Raw genomic sequence first — 9,111 nt, 5'->3', positions numbered from 1 at the left:
TTTCTCTAGTTGTGGTGAGCAGGGGCTACTCTTCATTGTGGTGCACAGGCTTCTCACTGCGGCAGCTTCTCTTGGTGTGGAGCACAGACTCTAGGTGCGGGGGCTTCAGTAGTTGTGGCACACAGGCTTAGTTGCTCTGCGCCATGTGGGATCTTCCTGGACCAGGGATCGAATCCCCTGCATTGGCAGGCAGACTCTTTTTTTTTCAAGAGAACAAATCCACACTTTTATTTCTTTACTTTTCAGTAAGTTTAAATCCTTTAAGGGTACAGCATCACACGGATTCTCCGTCCAATGGCCTTAGCAGGAAAGTTGCTTCAGAATTTGGCACAAACCATGCCACTGTTTCCATGAGCGCGAGTTATCTTTCCCTAGATTACTCTGGTTTTGTTAGGTTTTCCACCCGAAGTCACTATGTTGTTCTTTGCTTTGTACACATAAGCACGTCTCCTGCCTAGATAGAATGCAGTTTCATCTCGAGCATATACACCTTCAATTTTCAGGAGAGTTGTGTGCTCCCTCTGGTTCTGTAGACCCCACTTATAGCCAGCAAAAATGGCCTTGGACCACAGCCTTCCAGACATATTTGTCATTTTAGAAGTCCTGTTCCCAGCAGGCTGGAGTACCCATGCTCGGAGGTCAGGGGACCAGCACCATCAGTCCCATATCTCCTCCATCTTGTCCTCCCTGTTGCTGGAATCCATAGAAATCATTAGCTGGTAGAGCGGCAGAGCCGCACCAGTGCCTCGTGAGAGGCACATCGCCGAGCCTACCCCACTTATTTGCCCCCAAAGTTGAGCGGCGGGAGCGCCACACACCTCCACAGGGTCCAAGATGGCTGAAAGAGTGAGGCGGATTCGTAACCACTGCAGCACCAGGGAAGTCCCAAGTTTCATTTTCATCTGAAAATGAAATTAAAACAATTCCATGTGAAATAGCATCAAAAAGAATATAATAATCAAAAATAAATTTAACAAAAAAGAAGTTCAAATTAAAACTCTGAAAACTAAAACATTGCTGAAAGAAGTTAAAGAAGTTCTTACTAAATGGAGAGACATTTCATGTTTAGGGATCAGAAGACAATATCATTAAGATGACAATACTCTCAAATTTATCTACAGATTCAACACAATCCTTATTCAAATCCCAGTTGCCTTTTTGTCAAAAGAGAAAAGTTAATGCTAAGAATCATATGGAAATGCAAGTGACCCAGCATAGCCAAACAATTTTGAAAAAGAACAAAGTTGAAGGACTCACTTACAGTTCCTGATTTCAGGACTAATTACAAACTACAGTAACAATTACAGTGTGGTACTGACATCAGAACAGATATATGGAATAAATCAGTGGAATAGAATTGAGTCCAAATAAAAATCTGTATTTGGAAATTGCCTGGTGGTCCAGTGGTTAGGAGTAGACGCTTTCATTGCTGTGGCCCGGGTTCAATCCCTGGTCGGGGAATTAAGATCCTGCAAGCTGTGTGGCATGGCCAAAAATAAATAAATAAATAATAAATCTACACATGTATGGTCAGTGATATTTTCTTTTTCTTTTCCTTTTTTTTTTGGCTGCGCTACAGAGCATGCAGGATGTGGAATTTTAGTTCCCTGAACAAGGACCAAATCCATGCCTTCTGCAGTGGAAGTGCAGAATCCTAACCACTGGACCACCAGGTAGTGCCCTGTGGTCAGTGATTTTTTTTAAAGATTTATTTTATTATTTATCTATTTATTTTTATTTATTGACTGTGTTGGATCTTCGTTGCTGCGCATGAGCTTTCGGTAGATGCAAAGAGCAGGGGCTACTCTTCATTGTGGTGCACGGGCTTCTTATTGCAGTGGCTTCTCTTGTTGTGGAGCATGGACTCTAGGCACGTGGGCTTCGGTAGTTGCAGCGCTTGAGCTCAGTAGTTGTGGCTCATGGGCTCTAGAGTGCAAGCTCAGTTGTGGCACATGGGCTTAGTTGCTCCAAGGCATGTGGGATCTTCCCAGACCAGCGCCCTGCATTGGCAGGCAAATTCTTAACCACTGAGCCACCAGGGAAGCCTTTGGTCAGTGATTGTGACAACCTTATAAAGACAATTCAATAACAAAAGTATAGTCTCTTCAACAAACTTTGCCAGAACTGGATATTCACATGTAAAAGAATGCATTTGGACTCTTACCTCATATCATATACAAAAATTAATTCAGAATGGATCAATAAGTTAATGTAAGAGCTACAACCATAAAACTGTTAGAAGAAAACATAGACATAAATATTTGGGCCTATGTCGGATTAGGCAATTATTTCTTAGATATGACACTAAAAGAACAAACAAAAAAAAAATTAGACTTCATCAAAATTAAAAATTTTAAGGACACTATCAAGCAAGTGAAAAGACAACCTGCAGAATGAGAGAAAGTATTTGCAAATCGTATATCAGATAAAGATCTAGTATCCAGAATATATAAAGAACTCTGACAGCTCAACAACTAAAAGACAAGTAACTCAATTAAAAAATGGGCAAAGGACTTGAATCAATATTTCTCTAAGAAAATATACAAATGGCCAACAAGCACATGCAAAGAGGCTCAACATCATTAGTTATTGGGGAAATGCAAATCAAATCCACAATGAGTTACCACATCACACCTACTAGGATGACTATAATAATGTTTTTAATGGAAAGTAAGTGTTGGTGAGGATGTTGGTGAGAAATTAGAACCTCCATACATTGCTACTGGAAATGTAAAAATAGTACAGCCATTATGGAGAACAGTTTGGAAGTTCCTCAAAAAGTTAAACATACATTATCTTATGACCCACAATTCTACTTCTAGGTATATACCAAAGAGAATCAAAACATATGTTTGCACAAAAATTTGTATACAAATGTTCACAGCAGCATATTCATAATAGCTGAAAAGTGGAAACAACCCAAATTTCCATTAACTGATGACTGGATAAACTGTGGTATGTCTGAAATGAAGAAGGACCTTATGGTCCTTCCCCCTCATGTCCTCTGTCTGCCTTTTGTCTGTGGAAAAACCTTAGCCAAAGAATAAGTTTAATCAGAGAAGTGAGAAAATGCAGAAACAAAGGAAAACAGACCAACAAGACTAAATAATAATAGTTTAGTCATTAAGCATAGTCAAGGACCTTTAGTTCCTTCTCAACGGCTATAGATAATATTCTGAGCCAGATCCTGTGAGGTGTCTTATAGATACTGAAACCCCCACCAGGTGGAAGAAGTTAATTACATGATGGCCAGAGTGTAGCCATGACATAAGCTGCCACAATTCCAAGAACTGGCCTCAAAGAAATGGGCACGAACTGATCCTGGAACTAAAGATTAACTGTACTTAAAACAATCAAGATGACAATGGTTAGACCACTGCATGACCAATTTCAAGATGACTGTCAGAGCTGACTGTACTGTTCCTACATGTAGCCCTCTCCCTCTGATGAGGGAATTTCTAAGTTTATAACTTTATGCTAACTCTGTTTCTGTAAAATCTGCTTGCTGTGCCGCAATAAGAACAAGACGACCTAATAATCAACTGTAACCTTAAGATGTTCTGATACCTATGAAATGTCCTGCTCCTGCTCATGCAAGTTTCTGTTCGGAAACCCCCACGCCCCTTGCGTGTAACCCACAGCAACTCCCGCACTCTGTAACTGCCCATAACCTATAGTAATTATGTAACCAATCAGTTTGTGCCAAACTCAACTAGAGCCTTGTTTAAACCAACCAGTCCGTCTGTGCCAATTATAGCTATATGCCTTAACCTATATAAGGAAAAGATTCCCCTGAAATGGGGCCCAGAATTTTGGAGGGTTGGTTCGTCTGGGTCCACCAGCTCAATAAACCTGAGTTCTCCAACCCTCTGAATGTGATGCTTGGTCTCTCATGGGATCGATTTCTGCAACACCTCCATCTATAAAAGCTCTTGCCCACTGATTGTCAGTGGTGTGGGAGGCGGCCTTTGGACAGGAGTCTGCCTTCCCCACCCACCCTACCCCCCTGGCTGCTGGCATCCAAAATAAAGCAAATTTTCTTTCCGCCAACCTCGCCTCTTTATTGATTTTTTTGAGCAGTGAGCAGCCAGACCCCACTTTTGGTTGCATATCCATACAGTGGAATATTACTTGGTAATCAAAAGAAATGAAGTAGGGATTTCCCTGACAGTCCAGGGATTAGGACTCAGTGCTTTCACTGCAGTGGCCCAGGTTTGATCCCTGGTCGGGGAACTAAGACGCCCAAAAGCCGGGTGGTGAGGCCAAACAGACAAAAACCAGGGTGGGATGAAAGACTGTGTCTTTTTGTTATCTGCCCTGTTGAACCATTTTAAACCAGATATATTCATTACTTTGAATTCACAGATGCAATACCAAAAGAAAAAAAAAAAAAGATCCAGTTGGAGAAGCTAACATCTAACTTCCTCCAGCTCTAAAATTCAGACTTTAGAGCCAAATGTGAAGGCTTCTATCCCAGAATGACAGGAAAACTATTTGAAGTACCTCCTTTATCACAGTCTGGCCACCCTTTCTGGATATTCCTCCTCAGTATGCTTTAGTGTTAACAGGGGAACTTTCTTCACTGACCTGTGTAATTACTAAGTTTTGTGGCCTTTTGTTTTGAATCCACTAGGATTCTAAGGCTCAGTCTTGCAAACGTAGATGTCTTACAGATGACTGGATAAGATATAGTAATAGCGACCATTCATCAGGTGTATGTGTATGTATTTTTTATTTTTATTTTTTTTTATTTTGGGGAAGTTTATTAAAAATATCAAAAAGTTTTGAAAAAGTTAAACAGAATCATAGATCACTGTGAAGAAATACTTAGTTATCCATTTAACCAAAGCAACAGTTAAAGACTTCAAAGGCAAATACAGAGAGTTACATAATTATTTTTTAGAAAAAAAAGAAAAACACTTAGCTCTTTTAATAGAGAAGACTCGGTTTTATTAAGTAATCAAAGTCCTGATAAACACAACATGAAGCACAGGAAATTATTTTGATAAAACACAGAATCTTCATTTTCTAGGCAGATTATTTAAAAGGTAAAGAAAAACCTTTCATAATCTTATCAGGAACAGACCAATCGTAGTCAAAGAAAACTGTCCTTCTAGCGCTCTGTGCTTTCTAAATATTTCATTTACTCAACCAAGCTGTGATTATATCTATTTTATAAATGAGGTAACTGAGATCTCAGAAAAGGGTAATTAACCAGAGATCACCCAGCTAATAAAAAGCTTGTCAGAAATTCAAACTCATTGCTGGCCGCGCTCTATTGCCTGTGTTGGGGCTCAGGACCAACTACTTCAAAACATGTCACAATAGCATATTGATTGTTTTGAATTAAAGTTACTTGAGAAACAGCTAGTATGAGAATACCCTCCTTGCTGTCCCCTTGAAAGCAGGAAATAAATTTCCCATGTACAAGTTACCCACCCTGCACCAGAAGGATAGAAGACATTCTTATTACCAGAGTCAGAGAATTTAGGGCTGAGAAAACCATATAAGCAAACCTTGTTACTTCTTTAATTTACTGCACTTTTTTAATTTACTAGCCCAAATTCTGTTTAGATTCTTCACTAATTAAACACCCTAGCCTAAATTTCTGTCTTGTCAATTTCTTGCAAATTTATTGTTTCTTTGTCTAAAAAGTATAAAAGATGCCAGCTTTGGCCAATTCTTGGATTCTATTTCTATAAGACTTCTACATGCATGAATTAAATTTGGGGTTTTATCCTCATGTTAATCTGTCTTGTGTCAATTTAATTATTAGACCAGCCAAAAGAACTCAAGAAGGGTAGGGGGAATTTCCCCTTCCCGACACCTGCTAACTAGGCATTTAAGTTATCTAATGGTATGAGAGGGGACTGTTATGAATGTTGTTGGAGTTGAGTGTAGAGTGGTAGGAGGTGTTGTGAATAGTAAACGTTTTGATCCTTTTGAATTTTCAAAGAGACTTAGAACTGGCTTAGCTTTTCTTCTTTGCCCTAAAGATAGAAGGCAATCTAGTGATAATGGCCTAGGTCTAAATTCGAGTCTACCACTGTGACCTAAGGCAATTTGCTTATTTCTCTTAAATCCCTTATGCCTTTTTTTTTTTAATTTATTTATTTTTTGGCTGTGCTGGGTCTTCATTGCAAGTGGGCTTTCTCCAGTTGCAGCGAGCAGGGGCTATTCTTCATTGCGATACACAGGCTTCTCAGTGCAGGGGCTTCTCTTACTGCGGAGCACGGCTCTAGGCTTCAGTAGTTGTGGCACTCAGGCACAGTAGTTGTGGCACTCAGGCACAGTAGTTGTGGCTCGTAGGCTCTAGAGCACAGATTCAGTAGTGTGGCGCACAGGCTTAGTCGCTCCGTGGCATGTGGGATCTTCCCGGACCCGGACCAGGGATCAAACCTGTGTCCCCTGCATTGGCAGGCGGATTCTTAACCGCTGCACCAACAGGGAAGTCCCCCTTATGTCTTCATTCATGTAATAGACATATCAAATAAACCTACTGTTTAAGGTTATTGAGAGGATATAATGAACTATGTATGTATGTAAAGAACTTAGCACAATGTCTGACCATAGTAAGTGCTCAAAATATCATTGAAAAGGAGTCCTTACCCTTATCTTTTTTAATGCCAGTTCAACAGCTGGGAAGTGTTAAAAGGTAAACTGAAACATATTAAAGTTTTTAAGAATTTGAGCAAAAATCAGTTTGAATCTAGTAGTATCCAATATAGCAGATAGAAAAGAGCTCTGAAGACCTATACAAAATGAAAGATTTTATAGACAGGAAGGAGTGGAAAAAGGAAGTTACATTAGGCCTAAAAATAGGTGGGTTATTGCAAAGTTACTTTCATTTAGGGGATGGTAGAGGTCTAACAAGTAGATTACCTAACTAAAGCTAATCAGGCGATTCCTGATTGACTGATTTAAGATTCCATTTCTGAGAAAGCCGAAACTGTAATTAAGCCCCAGTCTGATGACCTGAGGTTTAGCATAAGCACGTCCATTTTGAGCTTGTTGTCTTGTTTTTCGTTGTTGTTTTTTGGTGGTTTTTTGGCTGCACAGAGCAGGATTTTATTTCCCTGAACAGGAAGCGAACCTGTGCCCCCTGCAGTGGAAGCATGGAGTCCTAACCACCAGACTGCCAGGGAATTCTCCCTGTTGTCTTGTTTTAAACAGAGGGCAGCCTGAAATTAAGATCCCCCATATATAAAACATTTTAAATTCTCTCGATGAAAGGTATTTTTAAAAACCACAAGTGTATAAAATCACATGCTTTACATTGTGTCAGGTAAATAGCTAATCATCACTCACAAAACCATTCACATTGTAATTATATTAGTGTTCATTATAATTTATAGAGAGTTGAATAATTGATAAAGCACTGTGCTGTATATTAACTCATTTGAACTTCACAAGAATCCTGTAGGGTATTAGTAACATCCCAATACAAATTAGGAAACATACTCAAGGAGGTGAAGTCACTTACGGGATTCAGGTATGAATGCTTTCAAACACTGGGTTCTCTCCCTAGACCAATGGAACCTCAGTCAACTTAGTGAGTCAAAACTACCCAGTTTTTTTTTTTTTAAACACCTTTTTAAAATAGGAAAATAGCAGAGCCAGAACCTCAATATATATGAAAGTCAACATATATGAAAGCAAACATACACACATTTATGACCTCACCATGTAAAATGTGATTTCTTCCAATAGGTATTAGGCAAAAAAGTTTGACAAACCCTGACTCTGTGTCTAGCCCTAGTTATACTTTTACTTGCTGTGGGAACTTTAAAAAGTCTATCTAACTGATTTATTTGTTTATAAAATAGGGATACAAATTGTTTTTTTTCTCTACCTCCCAGCAAGCTTTTTGAAAATCAAATGAGATTATGTACGTGAAAAAAAGCTCTGGAAGCTGTAAACTTTCTATACCAATGTTTGTACTACTGTAAACTTGGATTTGGGGGCTATAAGAAAAAATTGCAGATAATATTCAGAATTTTCAGGAACTCTATAGCGGAGTTCTACGTTGGGGAACTGTCTCTATCATTGCATCCCCTATGAGAGTGCGGGGCTGTCTAAGTAAGAGGGACAAGTGGGTATGAATTATTTGCGAACTTCCATTTTTTGTGATCTTCCTGCCCCTCAAATATAAAGGGTGACCATGAGTGACCCACATGACAAAAGTCTCTTTCCAAGCACTGTAATGCCTCACAAAAAGCCCCAATTCAATTACTGTCAAGAATTGAATTGAAAAAATACATATAAGGGACATTTATTAAGCTCTTACTGCACATAAGCCCACAGTTGGGTCTTTTCTTTCAATAAACAATATCTCTGATTTTTGTTTAAATCACCATTATATATTGAATACTCACACACAGGCTACTAAACCTAAAGTTACATAAGTAATCTATGTAACTTTAGGTTAGGTGATATTCTTCCTAGTTTATTATTTATTCTGGGGGCAATGATTTATTAACCTGGATAAAGATACAACTACTAAAGAGTAATATGGGTTTTTCTACAAGTTCTAATTGATTGAGTGAAAAAGCTTATCCAAACACTGCTCTTTCTTGTGGAAACAATCTCCTTTAATATGATCAGAATTTTCCTGGGGCTGGATTATCGCTGCCATTGAAGGACAAAATTTCCTCTGTCCTCTAGAAATCGCGCATAGCTCGAACTAAATCGGATATACCGTCCTTTCTCAGCCAGGGCGGAACAACTGGCCTTCTCCCCAGGTTTCTATTGAGACATTAAACTACATTTGCATCCTTTAACTAGGGAAGGGCAACCATCAAGTTTCAAGGAAGCACCTGGACTGCGGACGCTGTCAACTAGCCTTGTTACTTTAAAAGGAATTTATCAAATTTAGCGAAACCAATGGTAACTAACCCTCCAAGGTCGGCTCACGAGACCAGGAGAAAGTGAGCAAAAGATGACTCTGGCGGAGCACTTAGTCGGGGCTGAGGGACCCAGAACTAGGAAGCTTTGGTTTCCTCTGGGTTTTGTCCCTCCCAGATCTCTGAGCTGGCAAGCACTCGCTCCGCACTGCAGCCTGAGCCAATTGCAAAAGACCTAACCAAGCCCAGCCCAGCGGAAGGAACGGTT

At 39.5% G+C, this 9,111-nt stretch overlaps 1 pseudogene; it reads right to left on the bottom strand.

The window, feature by feature from the left end:
* Positions 1-251: 251 nt before the first annotated feature.
* Positions 252-593, bottom strand: LOC130849897 (60S ribosomal protein L35a-like; annotated as a pseudogene).
* Between the last annotated feature and the right edge of the window lie 8,518 nt (positions 594-9,111).

Source organism: Hippopotamus amphibius, chromosome 3 (assembly GCF_030028045.1).
Source record: "Hippopotamus amphibius kiboko isolate mHipAmp2 chromosome 3, mHipAmp2.hap2, whole genome shotgun sequence".
In the NCBI taxonomy this organism is placed as follows: Eukaryota; Metazoa; Chordata; class Mammalia; order Artiodactyla; family Hippopotamidae; genus Hippopotamus; species Hippopotamus amphibius.
The sequence above is the reverse complement of the archived record's forward strand: the minus strand, read 5'-3'. Positions and strand labels throughout refer to the sequence as shown.